General features: G+C 35.7%; 1 long non-coding RNA gene across 2 annotated transcripts in view; it reads left to right on the top strand.

Annotated features, from left to right (window-relative positions):
* LOC125693855 (uncharacterized) overlaps positions 1–20167 on the top strand; it is an 87942-nt gene that overhangs the window by 4209 nt on the left and 63566 nt on the right. For both annotated transcript variants that reach the window (XR_007377284.1, XR_007377283.1), the window contains exon 2: positions 971–1059. This is a non-coding gene — a long non-coding RNA (uncharacterized LOC125693855). The remainder of the gene's footprint in view (positions 1–970; positions 1060–20167) is intronic.

The following is a 20167-nucleotide window of genomic DNA, read 5'->3' as shown; positions in this document are numbered from 1 at the left end:
TTTGCATATTGATGAGATCATGGCTTCCAGAGTTGTATTTTTCTGCCACGTTCCAAAAATTGTCATTTGCAGGGTTTGTGCTGCAACAATTAGCATGTGGGAAATTTCATTCCTCTAGCAGTTTCATGGAGCATAGAAGCATTTGTTTATTACATGTTGTAAAATATGATAGTAGCAAATCTTATCTATGGAACTATATCTGCCCCCCCCCCCCCCCCCCCCCCCGAAAAAAAAAAACCACAACCAAAAAAAACCCAAAGTACTTAGTGCAGACTTGGGATCAATATTTTGATACAGAAACAATTGAATTACCAACGCTATTTCAGCATTTTAATGATTGTTATGTAAGAGACAAATAACAAAACTGTTTTAGAGTGTTTATTTGTGTGTCCTGATTTCAGTGAAAATACTTTCTCATACCTTTCTTTTCTAATAGAAAACTGCTGTGCAATGTGCTGTGTAAAGGGTCAACTTAAATTAAAAAATAAGATATTTTAGTGTTTCAAGAGAGTAAGTTCTCTCATGGTAAACCCTGAATTTGAACTGAAGAGCAAAACTCCAAACATTGTATACCACTCTGGCATTATTTCTTTTTTACTAATGTTCTTCTGCAGCATTTTATAATGACATGAAGATATCATAGGGGTCGGCACTGTGGATACCTCAAAATGATTCAAATGACTCCTGGGTGTCTGTATGTGAGAAAAGAGCTTCCTGAAAGTTCTTCTGAAATCCTTTTTAAAGGGATATAACTTTATTATTTCATCGTATTAAACATGGAAAAAGGTTGCATAGAATTTACTGTTATAAATATGTGCAGTAAACCTTCTCATTTTCTCACCTAATCATTTGTATATTTTAGGAAATTAATTTAATCAAATGTTCATTAGCAGTAATAATTAATTACAGCAAAGTTCATCAGACATAATATACGTGTTGCAAAATGATCACCATGATGTTCTTTTGACAGGGTTGTTAGAGCACAAATGTTCATGCATTTTTATGCAAGCATTTCACAAGCATGTGACACACTAGCTACAAATCTGCATTTACAACTTGGTAAGTAAAGATGCACTAAATATTACTTTAAAATATATCTCAATGTTGTTGATTTTATCATTTTGTATTATAGGTCAAAACTACATGGTATTTAGATACAATCAAATTTTTGCTTATAAATGTATTTTAATGTTAGTTATTTCTGCCTACAAACTGTCCACAAATAACTCATTTTTTAAAATAAATTTAAAAGTAAATTGTCAATCACTTATTTTCATCGTCTGCATATTTTATCAGGAGTGACATGATGTGAAGATTTTACTTTCAGGAAAAGAATAGCTATGTGGTTAGGACATAAGGCTTGGGGGAAAGAATACTCATTTACTTTGCCACAGATTTCCTGTGGCTTTGGGTAACTATTCTCTGACTAGGGTTCATTCTTTTGTTTATAAGCAGTGACAAGACCTTCTTTTCTGAAATAGTTTACTTTATTCATTCCCATTTTGGGGCTGGGGGAGATGCCTTTTCTCCAAGGCTTATTAAAATGAGGCCGTGCTCTTAATTGAAGCTTTTTGATACTGCAACACTATATAGTAGTAACACAATTATCATTCTGACAAAACCATTAATTTAATTATACTTTCTGATTCTTTAAAGTACTATTGGCTTCTGAGCATTCTGTCTTCAAATTTCATCCACTTCTGTTCAGGTAGATAAAAACAGAACAGTGATTTCAAAATATCTGCTAAAACTGCAAGAGGTTTCTAGTTGAATGGGCCACATGTGCAGACAAAGTCTTGTTTATCTTTGAGTTACTCCAAGTATTTCTCAATGCTGTATTAGAATTTGTCAATGATGTTGGAATATAATGGCAGTACATGATGCAGCTGCTGAAAGTGTGCATTAATAATTAGTGGCAACTGATAACTTGGGAGACAGCAGAACAGTTCTTGTGGATCTTTTTCAATTGCAGATGGGAGATGAACATTCCTGAGACACTACAAAAATGTTCTGGAAAGACATACAGGTCCACAAAAAATTAGCACAAGACAAAAAAGAGCTGGGCGTATCCATGGGTTCATAACCAAAGTGATTGGCTTTAGTTGGGTTCATCTGTGTTATGGGTTTTTCTGAGTCAAATCTGTGTGGACTTGGAGCTGGGAAACCACACATAGCAAACTTTCCTGCAGTATTTGTTGAAAGCCAGCCAAAAAAAGCCAAGTTTATTTGGCTTAAACCTGTACTGCTCCTTCACAGTACACTGACAGGTTCATTTGTACTGGAATATTCTGGCACTGTTAGATCTGGAAACTTAATATGAGATTCCTGTGGCTCTCCCCCCTTCCCACCCCCAGAGGCGAAGATAAATCATGGCTCTTCAGCAAACAGTTGTATCAGAAAATGTGCCTGGTTTTGCAGCAACATGGAAAAGTCAGACTAGGGTGCTACGTTTTTTGCTTTTGTTGGTATGAGTTAGAGTTGTTAATTGAGTAGGGTTTCTTTTGGGATCCTTTATGGTTCTGCAGTGTTTTTCATCTTGGAGTCAGAATACTGAAGCATCTGCCAAGAATAACAATTAGCTGCTTAGCCTGTCCAGTTCTTATTTGAACTGAAGTGCTAGATCAGTTTTTCAAACAATTGTGATAATGTATCTATTAAAGTCTGGGTCTGGTTCAGTAAAAAGGGTCACAGCCATCTGCTTTAAGTCATCTTGCTAAGTCTTTCCCCTTTTATTACACTTCTCATATCATCCTATTGTCAACACTGAGCAAACCAACAGACTTCAGGTGCGCTTAGGAAATGGAAATCTGCCCACTTCCATTCACCACAGTAACAGCATGCAAGGACAAATCTGTTTAATTTTTGAAATGTTCAATGAAAATTAATGACAAGAATTTTATGAAAGCAGTAATTCCTTTAAAATGATCTCAGATTTAAAAAAAAAAAAAAGCCCTGCCAGTTCTACAGCTTTCAAGGGGGGGAAGTTGCTCACAAATTGGATGTTCTTCTCAGGTTATCAGTCAGAAATCTATTCTTTCACTCTGGCAAGAGAATTTAACACTGTTAATTGCTATCATCTTTCATTAGGATTTTTGTCAGCATGTGTTATGCAGCAACTGTATAGACCAACTGTGTTTCTAGTCTGAAATGGTAAAATGAGACAAATGTTAATTCTTTTCAACATCTTTTCAATTCTTTGCTTAGAAATTGGGAAGAGAAAGGAAAACTGAGGCATCAGGAAGGAAACTGAAAAGAGTAGATTCCAAGTATGTAAATTTGTGTGAGATAGACTCTAAGACCTTCTTTTTATCCACTTTACGGCCTCTGATAAATGTCTTGTGCAATAATTGAGATTCAACTATCTCAGCTGTTGAGTGAGCATTTTCAAATATATATACAAAAAATGTACGCAAGACTAAAAGCACTTGTTTTATTTGGTCTTATCCTGCCTGACAAGTAAAAGTTTGTAAATTTTTCAGAGTGGAAACAATGGAAGGTAGCTGTATATCACTCTTCTGGCTGAAGACAACCTTCTTTACTCCCTCTGAGCAGGAAGCCCTGTGTTGCTAAATCCTTTGATGTATTTCAGGAGCATCTGGTTGCCTGTTACTGGCTGAAGATAATGATCAGTTACATTTTTCACCTGTTTCTCTTCCATACCTGTGAAGTTTCTAGTTTGCCCAATTACCAGGTTTTGCCTGGACTCCCATAGGCAGAGGATAAAGAAGCAGTACGACCACTGGGGAATTAACACTTAAGTCACCTGTTTCTTCAGGCTGCATCTTGGCTGGCTGTAGGTTATTAAAAAGAATAATTTCCTCCCACCTTTGTTCTGATTACAGAAATATCATATTTGATCACCAAGCATCCTAGTGAGAAAATCTTGTGGACTCATGTAAGAGGGCAGGGAAAGCAAAATGGGAAGAGATGAAGAAATACTGCAGAAGAGACTAACCAACTTGTAACCTAACTATGCTTCAAATCTGTAATATAGTATGTGTTCCCAAAAATTACCTCCCAAGACATTTTTAATGATTCTTTTATGTAGCTCTGGAGGGAAATGCAATTGCTTTTAGAAGATAACAGTGATTTGTGGAAGGAAGCAAAATCAAATGTGGATGAGAAATAATACAAAGTTCAACATCCTATGACACTTCCAGCCTATTAGCATAAAGTGAACTTCTGGCATGGACTTCCTTCACTTAAAATTGAACATATCAGGATAAACTTTAATATCCTAAACTATATTTTTACATGTGATGTATTGATATTGGTAGATAAAAACCAATCACTGTGTTGGTGCAACAGAAAAGCTTATAAGATCAGCCCCTTGCCCCTCCCTCCTCCCCCCAAAAAAAAACCCAACCACGGGTTGTATGTTACAATTATTGCTGAAAGTATTTCAGATCTACCTTCAGGCTGGAGCTTTTTTTTTTTTTTGAGCATAATTCAACACTATTTGTGCTATGACAGAACTTGTAAACAGCTCTCTGTTTCTAACAACTGAGTTAAACTCTTAATGAGTATTGCAGTAATGAATCCATGGAGGAGGACGTAGCTTATTTATATTGTTACCAAATTAAGAGCATCATCAAAAAAGCAGTTAAGTAAGGTATGTTAAAACTTCAATTATTATAATAAATCACTTCAATTTGATGGCAAATATAGAGAGCATAAAGAAACCATCATAAGCTCTAGAGACAAGCTCACAAAGGCAGGTGCAGATAATGAAAGGTATGCCAAGTTTATTTTTCAAGGAGAACAAGAGAGGAATTTCTGTGAGAATAAGTTTTATGGAAGGATTAGTAGGTGATAAAAAGTGGGTGTGGGGAGAACATGAATTGCTTCATTTTAGCTTGAAAAAAGTGTTATGAATATAATAAAAATGCAGTAACAAAGGAGAATGAGGGAAGAATACAAAGAAGAAAGTTTTATTGTGTTTGAGGTCCCACAAAACTTTGTTATAAAACAGAGGTGACCTTGAATTTGATGTTGTGGAGAGGGAAAAAAAATTGAAATTGATAAAAGATTCAGGGAATTATTTGATATAATTGAAGTAGAATAGCTGGAGATAATTTTATCAGTTGTGATTTAGACAGGCACTTGCCTGAAAAGGGTGATGGGAGGACAAAGAAGGCTGATTTAGCATAGAGGCAAATCCTGTGTAGCAGGCATGAACTTTCAGGTTTTCTTTCCTTCTCTTTTTTCCTTTTTTCTTTTTTTCCTATAGGGAGTAGGAAAGTAAATATATACTCACTTGAGTCAGGTTTTAAGTAAACTTCTTTCAATCCTTATTCATTTGAACTACTTATGCTCAGAAGGAGGCTAAGTATGATGGCGGATTCAATGAAGAGAGAACATCATAACGTTATTTTATAATGCATATTTTCTTTCATAATTACAGTGAATATGGGAAATAAAAATGTTGAGCTAGGTCTTGTCAGATATAATCATCATGCAGAGCAGTCTCTGTATGTACAGGGCTTGTAGGTTTTTAAATTTGTGACTTCACTTCTGGTTTCTAGCTCTTACAGATTTTTGTTGTTGTTGTTGTTTAAAAAAATGCACTTGTGTAATGTAGAGGCTTGTGAAAAGTAACAGAATGACAATTCTGCAAGGCAAAAGCAGGTCACTTCTGGACAGGAAGAACAACATGGGAAGTGCTCTTAGACTCCTCAGACCCTAAATCAACAGAAACTGCAAGGGAATTCACCCAGCCATTCCTGGCCTCCTTGTTGGGACCGTAGGAATGGCAGCATGAGGATCTGCAGATACCCCGTACTGCACTACCTGTGCTGCAGCCTGTGTACGTCACCAACTTGCTGCACTTTTTCCAAAAGATCCTTTTCTATGAAATGCAAGCTGAAAAGGAAGTCAAGCATGTACTGTAGAATTGCACTTGTCAAGCATTTGATTTGGCAAAAATGTTGAGAATATGCTGAGCCAAGAAATGTTCTTCAGCTTTCCATTTTATGAGGGAGAAGAGAAGAAACGAGTGGGGCTTGTTCATTCTGTTGTATTAGAGCATGAGGGACTGCGTATCTTTATTTTCAGATGGCTTTAACTTAACAGTAGACAAATAGGGGCTGAAATTGGGCATTAAGAACAGATAACTAAGATATAGTGCAGCTTCCAGTAGCATATTGCTGTGTGGAGTAAACTGATGCCTTTGTGATAGCTTGATCAGTCTTAAAGTGCAAGCTAGTGCAAGCGATGTTAGTTGTTTTTGTCTGAGCACATCCTAGAATGGGGCATACTGACCCATGGACAGAACAAAGGAGACATGATGGCAAAACAACAGCTGAGAAACTGCATGACAAGTCACTGTGTTGATACAATCCTAATAAACATCCTGTCTGGACAACTCATCAAGTTCTGATGATGGAAGTTTAGTTGAAATATCACTGCAATCAATTACATGTGATTTCATCAGTGTCATGCCAACTACAATTCTGAGATAGCTATGTCTGCTGTAGGAGGTATGGAATGAAAATTTCATTGAATGTGAGATGGATTTTTCATTGAGTTGCATTTCATTCATGATGGGTACCTGTGATACATATTATTACTTTAATTTGGAACTGACCTTTATACGGGTTTGTCTTACACACTTAACAGTGCTTAAGTTTATCCCTCTGAGTATTCAATTTAAACACATTCATAGTTTTCCCAGTGTTTTGCAGGGGAAATTATAGCACCTAAGTAGTAAACTCACAGTAATGCTTTCAAGCTGTGTGAGAATTTAAAATATATTTATTTGGAAAGAGTATGAAGAAAGCACTCATTGTTTAGAAAGTAATAATTAAACTGCTTCCGCTCTATCTGGAGACACAGACTCATTACAGATAAAGATAAACAAGTGCAATATAGAAACCCCAAACATTTATTCTTTTTTAATGGACTTTTAAGTCAGTTTCTGTAGTTGTTGATGAATGCAATAAAATTAAATTAAAAGAAATGTCAAGAAGAAAACAAATTTAAAATTAACAAAGCCTACCATAAATTTGCAATTACTTGTCCATTAAAGGTCTTGGAGAAAGTTCATTTCAGCAAGGATAGAATTGACACAATTGGAGCTTTAGCAGTAACAATTATCATTGCAGATTACTTAAACTATTAAACTGAGAAGAATTCAGAAATATCATTAACAGTCAAATTACTTAAAAAAAAAAAAAACAAAACTCATTTTCTTTCTCCTTTGTTTAATTTAAATGTCTGCTTATTCTTACAAGAGCAGAAAATGCTGATAAATAATTCCAGAGCATGCCTAAACATCTCCCTTCACAACTAGCTTCTAATTTGCTCTCAGGAGACCCTTCTTGGTAGTTGAATAAAATATTTTCGTTTATTTGAGGAGAACCTACATCACCATACGTTTCTAATCTCATGTTGCTTGGTAATACTGCTAGATGAGGTCCTCAGCAAATCATTAAACTTGTTCAGTAACAACATTACAAAACACAGGAGATTTGCCCTTAGCAAAACAAAGAAGTTTTTCAAACGGGGGGGAAGGGGGGGAAACCTTTAATAAGTTATCTTGGGTTTCTAGGGCAGCTTCAGAGAATGTTTAACGTTTTACACTTCCTGACATGCACGGTATAAGAACAAGGGGACTTCAGTGCAGTATCAGAGTGGTTTGAAAAACCCATGGTTTCGCATCATTGGAAGTACAACAGTAATACCACACTTCTGATAGGGTCAAATGTTTTGTCTGTCAGCTTGCTGTATCCATCGCATATTCCCAATGTTTGAGCAAAATATGGCCTTTTGAAACTTAAGGGTTTAACAACTCCGTCTTATCTTTCTAGGAACTAACTATATTTCCTGATGATATGATAATGTAAATGCTTTTGCTGTGGAATTCATGAATCATCAAGAAATGATTTGAAGAGAGGAAATTAAACACTTGATTCAATTAATCTTTTTTATTAGGCTAGAAATTCATGATTTGCACTCCTAATAAATATGATGTGAGATTGCATATGCATTAATCACATGAGATTAATAACTATTATTATACTTTATATTGAATAATACTGGATTCAAGTTACTTACACACCAGCTCCCTGATCGGGTGGGGTGGGGAGTACTGTAAAAGTGCTATATTTTTCCCCATGGAAAAAGACTCATTGCTTGACGGGTCATCCATCTTCTTTCTTGGCTTTATTGTATTTCTTCCATATTGCTGGAATGGCTTTCTCTCTGGGAGAAGTTTGTTTGGTCAAGTGCTTAAAATCAAACCTAAGTTTGGTAGGAAATAAAAAATGCAATAGAGGAAAGAAATGCAGCTAGGAGGCTGCATTAGCTGAGGTTTGTTAAGCATCTTACTACTTAAGGCCACTGATATTGTTATTTACAATACATCTGTGGAAAGCAGATTAGGAAATACATCTGTGTCATTTAAGATTTTCATTATTGGCTGTAGTAGAGGACCAGTCCATTTCCTCTATTTTTTCTTTAAGACAATAATTAAGTATATTTTTTACTTACAATGTGATGTCTATCTATTCATGAATCCCCCCATTCATTTAGGCATCTGTTCCTTTGGCAACTAGTTCATACACCACATAAAACCAAATTTTTAGTCTGTTCTTTTACATCTCTGAATAGTGAAATCAATAGTAAAGAATTATTCTTATGCATGTGGCTATTCTAAGATATTTAGAAAACTATAAGGGAGTAGGTAGATAATTTTATCTAGATGTATTGTCACAAAAATTTATCTAGATGTTTACGATTCTTCAGGATTTAGTAAAACAGCTGGTGTATTCTGATAGTGTTAGGCACTATTTTATTATCTTAGTTGGTACCTCTGCAGGTCACAGTTAATAGTGCCTATATTGTCTGATTGTCAGGATCAGACTGGGAAAGAAACCTCCTTCCCTAGCAGCCATGAAGAGCCCCAGGCCCTCATTTGTTCACCTGGTTGAAACTATGTAGTGCTAAGTTCAAGTAAGGTTAACAAAGGATATTCTTATCAGTTGAAAACCTGAATTTAGCTAATTGTACCTTTATTAAGATAAGGCATATCTGTAACTGAACTGCGTGATGTGCATCAGCCTTCAGAATTGCCTTTAAAGTAAAAGTGGGTTAAAAATGACTAAAGATTTGCCTATGATTTTTTGCTGAGTTTTTTTAAAAATCTGTTTTGTTTAAAGTAATTTAACTCTAGCCCTAGCTGTTAGTTTCTGTATGGGAACAGCTGTATCACAGCCTGAACCTCTGATTGACCGCTTGATGCGAGCAATGAGTCAGCCCTGGGAGCACAGGTGAAGGCAATTCTTCACGCTACTGGAAGGGGTGGAGCCTGGCTGCACCTCTCCTATACCCCATTTAAGAGCTGACTGCTACTGAGGAAGGATGTCTTCTGGAGATTACTCTCTTGAGTTTTCTCAGCAAGCTCAGGACAGGGGTAAGCTTTCCATCTATTCTTCTTTAGTGTGATAACTTGTTTAACCTAACTTTCTTGTATGTTTCTTAATTGTAACATCCATATATTCATTGATTATACAATTTTTATGAAAAAAACTGTCCAGGAATGTTAGTATCATTTTTCACTTTTGGTTGAGATGCATGTTAGTACATGCAATACTTTCAAAATGCTAATTATTTTAAATTGTTTAAAAATAAGATATTTTGCAAACATGATTTTTTTTTTAAGGTTTGTCACTGTGAAGCTACTGATATTTAAGGAAATTATCGAACTATTAAAAACCTGGTTTGATTTTGGGGGGGATTAGTAAGAATTTTACTACAGTTTGTGTCCTGAGAATTATTATTATTATTTTTTTTTTTTTGAGGTGTATTTTCTAACCAGGAAATTGAAGAATTTCTATCAGTTAGTTGTGATTCTTGAAATAGAACTTTATGCAATATTTTGGTATATTCTGTAAGTTTGGGAACATTTAGGAAGTTATTCTGTGAACAGCAAAATATCTTCTTTCTGTGAGTTAAATAGTGGACTCTCTTCTTCTATTTTGCATAACCTCATTTTCCTTGATGATTTGACTTCAACTCCTTTCTGATTATCTTAGAAATATCTCTAGGTAGGGAGAAGTCAACATTTATTATATCTATATAATCATCATTTTCTCCATGACCATTTGTTTTCTTCCTTTTCTGAAAGATATTATCATATTTTTTTGGTATATAAGAGGGATTGGCCTCAAGGTGAAACCAGAAGTTGTTCGACTAGGTTATTAGGAAATACTTATTCTTCAAAAGAGGGATCAGGCACTGGTACGGGCTATCCCTGGAGGTGTTCAAGAACTGTGGAGATGTGGTACTGAGGAATACTGTTTAGTGGGCAACATTGGTGAGCACAGGCAGTGAATTTGTAAAGAAGTGTAACTGTCTGTTTGTGGCTGAGTTGGGAGTAGCATCTCTGTGTAACTTAGTGATAACTAGAAGGCATAGAAATGACAGTCACAGATTAAGGTGTACCTACTGCACAGTCATTATAAAAATATAGAATCTCTCTTCCCATATATGCAGATTGCACTTAAAGTGGAGAATAAGAAAGAACCTTTTTCTTACTCACATTTTTGTCTTTTCTATGCGATACTATGCATAGTATATTTTGTAAATTATGCTTTTTCCAGGTAAGTGTTCAGGGCTCATCATAATTTGTGCACTGGAGAGAAAAATTTTGAATATAATTTGAGAAGAGATATGAAATCGTGGACTGAAAGCATGCATTATTATATCTAGAATCTCTTGTTAATTATTGTATTTATTGCTTTTTTGTGTGATACGCTATGTTGAAAGGTTTGCATGGATGTTCTTCCAGGGAATGTCTATTGAGAAATGAACATGCCTCTGTCTTTGAAAATTAATTAGCTTTGTACTTTCTGTTTTTTTTAAAGGTTAAGTGTAATAATCTGAGACTGTTTTACAGCAGTTCTGTCCTTTACAGAGCCATTACTTTGTGCAACTTAAAACTGGCTAGTTAAGCTTCAGTTCTCATGCACGTCTCTTTCACTTTCTATTTTAATTTAAAGCAAATTTTGAAAGGTAAAAGTGATGAGGGCATCGTAGATGGAGAATACCTGTAGTCTAAACTGGCAGTTTTGCTGAGCTCTAGATGTAAGTCACCTTACAGCAATTTGGAAGGGAATTTTGTTTTTATGTTGCCTGTAACACTGCCTGCCAAAGAGTAATACCAGACAAGAGGGAGGGCACTTGGCAACTTTTATCTTGGAGGTGACAATGCAGAAGCTGCTAATTAGTGAAAGTTGTTTATACCAACTCAATGTAGAATTCCAGTCTTACATATGAAAAGTGCACAAATATTCTTTGTGCCAAATTGGCCTCTGTGTGAGGATTGGGTGGATCCAATTAATGTCAAACAGCCCTGTGTAGTGTGTTTGTATAAACTAGAGTGTGATATGCTTACATGTGGCATCTTTTCCAGCTGATGTGCTCAACTATGAGTAGAGATGAGATAATGAACACAGAACATATTTATTTCATCTGAATCAGACAGAAGGCTGAATATGTTCTGAAGTAGATTACAAGCTACAACAGCCAGCTTCTTTCTTTCTTTTTATGCCACAAGATTTCAGCCAGCTATGGTCCATCAGCTTAGTTTGTGTTAGTCAGTTATTCAGTGAATTTCTTAATATTTCTCTCTTGAATGAGCCGCATTTCTGCAAATCAGGCCTATTACTGAAAGTGTGACAACTTGTTACTCAAAATCTCTGACAAGCACCCACTTTCTAGATAGTTGCCAGAGAATTCCAACTGTTTTATTATGTGTCAGAATCCTCATAGAAGGAAATGATTTTTTGCCTTTTTTTATATTTTATTTTGCATTGGGTTGGACAAGAAGAATGTGATACTGAGATTCAGTGTTAACCAAGACAAATAGCAATAGTGCAATGTATAGGCTCAAATTGTAAGCAAATGGTGACAGAATGAGCACAGGGAATTTGAGACAGAAGCTGAAAAGTGACGTAGATTAATGTGAATATATGCAGTTATCCATAAAGGCTGAACTTTAGCTTTAGATCAATATTAATTATTTAAGGAATGTAATATATATGCTGAGAGATTTACAAGTACACAAACAGGGTACTAGCTTAGAGGTACCAAAGCCTAATTCAGAGGAATTACTCTAATCTGTGAGAAGTAGCTAAAACAGAGAGAACACTGGAATACTTCATGAATGAATATGGAATTAAGGAGATAAGGAATAACTCAAAGTTGCAGAGAAAAAAATTTGGAAGACAAAATCTGTTTAGGGAGAGTTATTTTCATTGTAATTGGAGGAGTAGTCAAGATGTAGAACAATGCTGTGCAGGACACAAATGAGAAAAGAATGACAAAAACGAAGTGGCATGCTGGATAAAGAGGATCTTTTGGGAATTGGGCTACAAGTTGCACAGTTCAGAAGGATGGAGAAACGTGGGGGATTCCTGCTGTATGTGTTATACTATACATTACTCTAAACCCTGGCCTTATGCAATCATCACAGTGCAATCTTTGTGTGGTATTATGTTATGTATGATTGGATTTGAATACTTTCCTGGTAGTAATCTTTGCATGGGTTCACACATGATTAACTTTTTGTAACTTCAAAATGTTTCACGTGAAGTTGATTCTTTTTTTTTTTTTCCTGGAGCTTTGTGCCATGTACATCGTATTCAGCTTTTTTTGAAGCATTACTCATATTTTGGCAAGGAATGGGTTGAGGGAAACAACACAAGAAAACACCCAAACCCTTACCTTCGGGATCATTTAGACCTGGGTCTGGTTTTATGCCTCCATTTGTTAGACCAGTTGCATAAAAACTGATGTTCCTAACTGCTGATTCTCTGCTGAAAAGGCAGAGCTCTGCTTGTACGTATGTAAATGCAGAACTTTACACCTGGGCTTCCAAGGTCATACAGTACCTTCCTGCTTAAACACAGTCTCTCAGGAGACATCAAATCATACTGTAGTAGTAAGTTTTAGAGAATGATTCACAAGAAGATGGAGAAAGTTAGAAGCCAATTAATTTTCAAAGCTGAGTTACTATGGTAAAGTGGAAGATATTTAGTACCTGGTCTGTGATCTGAGGTCAGGACTGTCATGGAGCATATTTAAGTGAGAAATGCCTGTTGAGTTTCTGAGTACCAGACTCGGAGAAATTCCTCTTCATCAACATATCTAGCAAGAACTAACCAGAAGGTATTTTTGAACTGCAGCTGCTTTCTCAACATTACGCTATGCTGCATGTTAGTGACTTATTAATGTAGGTTGAGGCAGACTGGCATTGACACATGTCTTTGTATAATACATTGTTTCACACAGAAGGTATGTCTTCCATCTGCGAAGAATAGTGATGCAGATGAGTATGTTTCAAATAAGCCAATAACTAAACAGAAGATAGGATTTTTAGAATTTTACTTGTGTTTAAATAACTTTGTTATTTATAAATATATTATAAAATGCTAAAAGCTCTATTCAAACTCATAGGAAAATGATTAACTAGAAAGACCAAGCCTGTTTCTATTGATTGTGATTTATCTTTCAGTAAGACTTCTGATGTAGTTGAAGACTACATCAAAATGAACTGCAGTTCATTGCTTCTATACTTTTCTGGAAGTTCTGAAGTTATTGAATTATAAAAAAATAAAAAAAAAAAAAAGGGGGGGGGAAACATGTGACTTACATCCTGTGTGAGATATAATGTGAAAACATTATACCTGCTAATATATAAAATGAAGGCACTTCACTGACATGTTTACTGTTTGTTATTCTTGTTTAAAAACTCTTATAGGAAGCCAGAAGACACTTACACAAAAAGGTTTCTTAGAAGAAAAGATTAGAACAATTATACCTATTTAGTTGATAAAGGAGATGAATGAGAAGAGACATCATGAGTGGTATAAAATAATGAAGTATAATACAACTGTACTAATATTACAAATTGGCATTTTGTTCTATTGTCACTTTTAAAAATCAGTGCTGTTAATGATGTTAATGCAAAGCCATGACCTTTTTATCTCTCAAGAAGAACCTAGATTTTAGTGGTGGGTGGATTCATATATACATATGAATTTTCTAATGCAATGTGGGAACTTAGGATTTTATTTGTATTCATAAAATAAAGGTTTGTCTGAGTTTTAAAGGAGCTGATGACTTAGCCAGTGGAACAGATGCACAAACTCCTTAGTGTGCTTGTGATGTCTGAAGGGTTTGCAAAATATTCTGTAGTACTTCCACATTCACTGAACACTTGTATTTTCACTTCCTTTACATGATTTTTGGATAGAGATGCGAAAGAGATGAGGTTAAAATCTTATTTGGATCAAAATAACAAATCTGAGGTTTGTACCCTACCAGTTTAGCTTCCAGTGGAATAATAATTCAGATTTGGCCAAGACGGTATCTTTCATAGAATCATAGAATGGCTTGGGAAGGATCATGGATGATTAATGGATCATTGAGGTCCAACCTCCCTGCTGCAGGCAGGCCCACCAACCTCCCCATTTAGCACTAGACCAGGCTGCCCAGGGCCCCATCCAGCCTGGCCATGAACAACCTCCAGGGACAGGGCGTCCACAACCTCCCTGGGCAGCATGTTCTAGCACCTCACCACTCTCTTTGTAAAGAGCTTCCCCCTGATATCCAACCTAAATTTTCCCTCCTTCAACTTAAAACCATTTCCCCTTGTCCTGCCATTATCTACCTTCTCAAAGAATTGATTTCCCTCCTGTTTGTAGGCTCTCTTTAGGTACTGAAAGGCTGCAATGAGGTCTCCCCACAGCCTTCTCTTCTCCAGGCTGAACAAGCCCAGCTCCCTCAGCCTGTCTTCGTAAGGGAAGTGCTCCAGCCCTCTCATCATCTCATTCTGATGAGAATGTAGAGTTGAGTGGCAAGCCCCAGATTGCAGTATCTTTTCTGTTAAATCACAAGGCAAGCTCTGTAACTGGGGTTACTAAAAAATGTGAAAAGGCTGGCAGTGGAGAAAATTCTATTATTTCTCTAATAAATGTGTTCTCTTAAATAAATTATAGATGGATATGAGAGATGACTTGCTCAAAAAAGCAATCAAACGTGAAAGTTAACATGCTTACTCTCTTGGTTCCGTGATTTTTGTTTATTTTTCATCTTTGAGGCTTTGGGAAGATGCTGTTGGAGTAGAATGAATCTTGAGCAGATTTGTGAAGTGAGACACATAGTATCTCTGAATTTAGGTCAAAGTAACTGATCAAAAATATTCACTGTGTTCATTTTAGAACAAAATGCGGCATAAGGATGAACATCAGTGCTACTAAGAAATTAACAATATCCCTCAGTTATATGCACTTTGTGCAAGAAGTCATCAGTGTATTCCTTTTCTAAAGATGGTCAGAACACATTTCAGAAAAAGCAGATATTATTCTTCATTAAATTCCATGAATTTTCATGCATTTCTTTGCAAATGGAAAACCAGCAAATATATTCAACAGCTCTTTTTCAGGAAGATCTCTAATTTTAGGAAAGTCTTTTCTTCTCTAACTGTTAGAAATAGTCTGGCTAGAACAGCCTTTGTATAATAAACAAATTTAAATTAAATACATGTAGCTGAATTCAGTATGTTAATCTAACCCAAATAAGCTAGAGCAAAATGTTCTACGTGGTAATTTTACATCACAGATCTGTTTGGAGTATATCCAGACATGTTGCTATTATTATCTTAAGTGTGTTCTTGATAAGTGCTAATATTGAGACCTGTGCCTCTCAAAAGGAAGAGATATAGATATGAACAGGTTTTTCTGGTATGTTTCTCAATTAAAGGAGACTTACTTAACAACTTTTTTTTAATCTGACCTTTTAAAGTAGCATAGTGGGCAATAACCATTAACTGATCAAATATGAAAAATGTCAGGTGTGTAATAAGCACTGACAAGAAAATATTAAATCTCTTTAAGCTCTTGAACAATCACTGACAAACCCTGGCTCCTATGAAGGTGATTTTTTTTTTCTTTTTTTTTTTTTCTTTCCACCCCTCAGTATATTCTATGATAGGTATGATGGGTTGCCTCATATAGTATTATTCTACAAAGCGAAGTCTGCAGCTACAAGGAGATCAAACAAGCTAAAGAGTAGTGTGATTCTGAAGAAACCATCATTGTTACTTACCCAGATGCTCTCATTTTCATCGCACATTGCCAGGTCTCATTTAGTAATACGTTTAATAATTCTAACAACCCACTTATCTACTTTTCTTTAACGTGTACGGCATAATCACTCTCAGATCATCATGTGTTGGAGTAGATTCACTTCCCTTCTGTTAATCCAAATAATTCAAGTTAACAGTGACTTTAAAAAAAAAAAAAAAAAAAGTAGACTACTTTGTACTTGTAACTGCAATGTCTGAATAGACAAACATTTTATTTCATAAGCGTTTGCTAGTGAAGAAAAATATGGTATTGTTTGGAGCCCAGAACTCCCTTTGTAGGCTTTGGGAGTTGATTCCTATTTTATGGTATTCATAGTGTTTTACACTGATAAATCCCTATTATTTTGATGAGCTTACTCCTTGTGATAGATTCCAGAAAGTTCTGATGAGACTCATGAGACTGCTCTTTCCCCAGGACAGTCCGGGGCAGCACATGTCCCGCACCAAAGCCAGTGCTTGTGCTCAAAATCTTTACAGGGTGCTAGATGAATACAAATTCTACCACTACTGGGAACAGCCAGTGCTTCAGAAAGGATATAAGAAAAAAAAAAAAGGGGGGGGGGGGGGAATAGAATGGAATTCATGTCCATCTGTAGCTGTTAGGATTTGACTGTATTCTGTTTAATGCCATGTTTAATATTACAATGTTTATAATATATTATTTTGAAGCTCCTATTGTATATGAAAAGATAATTAAAAATTAGGTCTCCTTACACCCTGATTCCAGCTGCTCTGTGCAAAGCAGCTGGTAAAATTCCATAAACCGTCCATCAATTATTAACTCTGGCAAACACAGACACTTGATGGGGGCATAATTCCTCAGTATTAGCAGTGAACCTACTAATAAAGAGAAGGATCACATCAGATCTATGAGTGGGGTGTTGAGACGTGGAGATCCAGAGCCAAGCCACTCTGAGATCTTGCTGCCTTTTGGGCATTAACTTTCAGGCTCGCTTTTCATTATCTGCTAGTGTAGACTTGGCACAGATGTGATCAGGAACACTATGCAATTACAATGCAATAGTGTAAATCCAAATAAATTCTGCATCCTTCACAGAACAGGAGGTTCTTGCCAGAAGCAGTATAAACTAATAGTCTTTGGGGTACCAGTTTAGGTTAATGTTTGGCACCAGAAAGGCCAAGGAAGTGGGCAATAAAATCAATTGTAATATGAGGATATTTTAATAACAACTGTTCTGTTTTCTTTGGTAGTGCAGTTTTATTTTATTTTCACTTTTGTAGTTTCATCTTGATGACATGGCTATTATTTTATAGTAGTTTCAAGCAGTTAATTAATGAACTGCACACATGTGACATGACACCACCTTGCCCAATTATCTTTGGCATCTATTTTATGGTGCAAAGCACTGCAGCTTTGTGAATTATTTTAGATTGTAAATTGGCTCTGGAAGCTGTTGTTTTAATAACCAAAGCAATGCAAGAGCGGTAGTTGATGGCAGACATGCAGCAATGACAAACTGCCATGCATGATCTCATGAAATTCACAAAAGGACTTGGAGGCATTTGATAACACTTCTCTGTTCTTTAGATGTAAATATCTCTCTTGGTAAACCCTCACACCTTATGCAGTCTTTTAAAAACAGACTGCCCTATTGCTGACAACCTGTAAATGACTGAGCAGTAGAGAATTAGGAAGAGAATGTATAACATAATTTTGGATGGATTTTTTTCAGGATCACTTTACTGTTAATAGCTACCCCAAAATTTTGTTCTATCCTTACTGGAAATTAAATGCAAAGTAAAGACAAATATTTTAAATTCAAGTTGTTTCTGGCACTGCGTTTCCAACCCTGTAATAAAGGCTAATGCACAATACCTGGGGGTATCCTGGGCAGAGCTCAAATCCTTCTGCCTCCCTTCCTCAATCCACAAGGGATAACTGGAGGAACAAGGTAAATGTAGTTAAATCCATCCATCTGATTACATCAGATGTGAGCTATAACTGATAGATGCATTCTGTCCTATCTAAAAATGAGATCTGAGAAACTTTCTGTTTGAATAATTGTCTTGTTACTAGGCAGTAAGTCACAGAAGACTGCCCATCCAAGCTCAGATACAAATCTGAATCTCACACCTTTGGTGGGTCTTTAAAATTCATCCTAAATTTTAAAGCAATGTTTGGGTTTTTTTTTTTTTTTTTTTTTTTTTTTTTTTCCCTTTATCCTCCCCTTCCCACTCCTGATTTCTTCAGGATTGCCCAGCCTACAACCAAAAGTCTTTCTCCAAAAGCAAGCTGTAGCAGAACCTTCGACCTGAAAAAAATTTCCAAAAGATGTCAACCTTTGGACAAATTAACATACTTTTAAATTGTTCTATACTTATTTGACCAGAATGAACCCTCACTTTCAAATTGCACATGATGTCAATGAAACCTATCACCCCAGTCTAGTTATTTTTAGATGCTACTTTATAAATACATATGCAATACAAATGCAACGTTATAGATGCAAACATCTATTCACTAAATCCAGCAGTGGGCAGAGAAAAACTTCCAGTGGCTTGTTACTAGTTCTGGACAAGCAACCAGAAATTCAGATGCATCTCCTAGCCTTTAATTTTTTCCATATCAAAAGGTATGGTATGGTAAAATGCTTTAACTCATGTTCATTAGCCTTTCCAGACCTTATTTCTAGGTCCACAGCGGTCCTTCACTTCCTTTTTTCCATATCTTTCAAGATCTATTCTGATCATTTTCTGTTTCATGTTTTTCATAATAGTTCCTGTTACTGTAGTATCTGAGCAGCTCATATTTTCTACTGTACTCATCTTTAAGATACCCAAGTGCAATTACATGAGAAGCAAAGGAAAGTACTATTATCCCCACTTTATAACTCAAAAATTCATAAAAAGACTCAGAGTCAAATGTGTAATGACACTTACGTACCTAACACCCTTTGAAATCAGTGAATGTTAGGTGCCTAAAAAGAACTAAGGTTGTGATGGAGGGAGAGTTGGAACCAGATATTCAGTTAACCACTTGATCAATAAAACATAACATTCTTTAGACTTGTGTGATTTATGGATGCTTTTCATATTTGCCTATTACCTAAAAACAAGTTAGGCAGGTTAGAAACACCTTCACATATCTTACGTATGTACCAGAATGTCTACTGTGGTTATTTCTTTTCCATATTTTGTGTGCTTTGGACTAGAGTAGAATTTGGGATGCATGAAGTGATACACAAAACTGAAACAGTGGGATAAACAGCTATTGGAACTCCTGAGCCCAAATAAAGATCAACTGCTACTTTTAATTTCTTTGGAAGACAGAGAAATGAGAAGTCTGGAACCAAGAGAGGAATTACTCCTAAAAAATATGCTGGAGCGGAAATTGTGTAAACATTTGTGAATGATAGACAAATAACTACTTAATACACCTCAGTATAATTCATATAGGATACTTATACAATCTCTCTCTCTCTTATCTTAATAAGCTCTTCAGTTAACATTAGGTGAAGTTTGCCAAAAGCGAAAAGAAAAGGTAGACGCACTCTAGAGTTGGTCATACTGACAAGAAAAATAAAACACAACAAAACTTCTGAATAAAATGATTTTCAAATCATTCTCTATTCCTAAGCAATGTGTTACACAGTCAGTTTTTCAGCAGAAAGCTAATTATGGTACTTTTCAGAGCACCTTTGAGAAGATATAAACACATGCATGACTAGAATCATTTAGGAAAGGAAAATAAAACTGTTTTTGTAGTTGTGTTTGTAATGTAACTGTTTTAAAATAGCAGAAATAATACATAGTACAGATGCAACACATCTGCTCAGACATCTCTGCTTTTTGGCACATTAAACCAATTCAAATACATTAAATTAGGATCTACAGTTGAGCTCGGAATAATTTGAACAGGACCTATGGTACTGAAAACTAGGAAGTCTGTTTCAGCCTTCCCAATTTTCTTTTAGGTCTGTATTATACTTAACATCATAGTTTTATATATATATATATATATTTTTTATTTCCCCCCTTTCAGTAGATTTAGAGTAC

The sequence above is a fragment of the Lagopus muta genome, chromosome 5 (assembly GCF_023343835.1).
Source record: "Lagopus muta isolate bLagMut1 chromosome 5, bLagMut1 primary, whole genome shotgun sequence".
Lineage (NCBI taxonomy): Eukaryota > Metazoa > Chordata > Aves > Galliformes > Phasianidae > Lagopus > Lagopus muta.
Note: the sequence above shows the minus strand (reverse complement) of the source record. Positions and strands in the feature narration are given on the sequence as shown.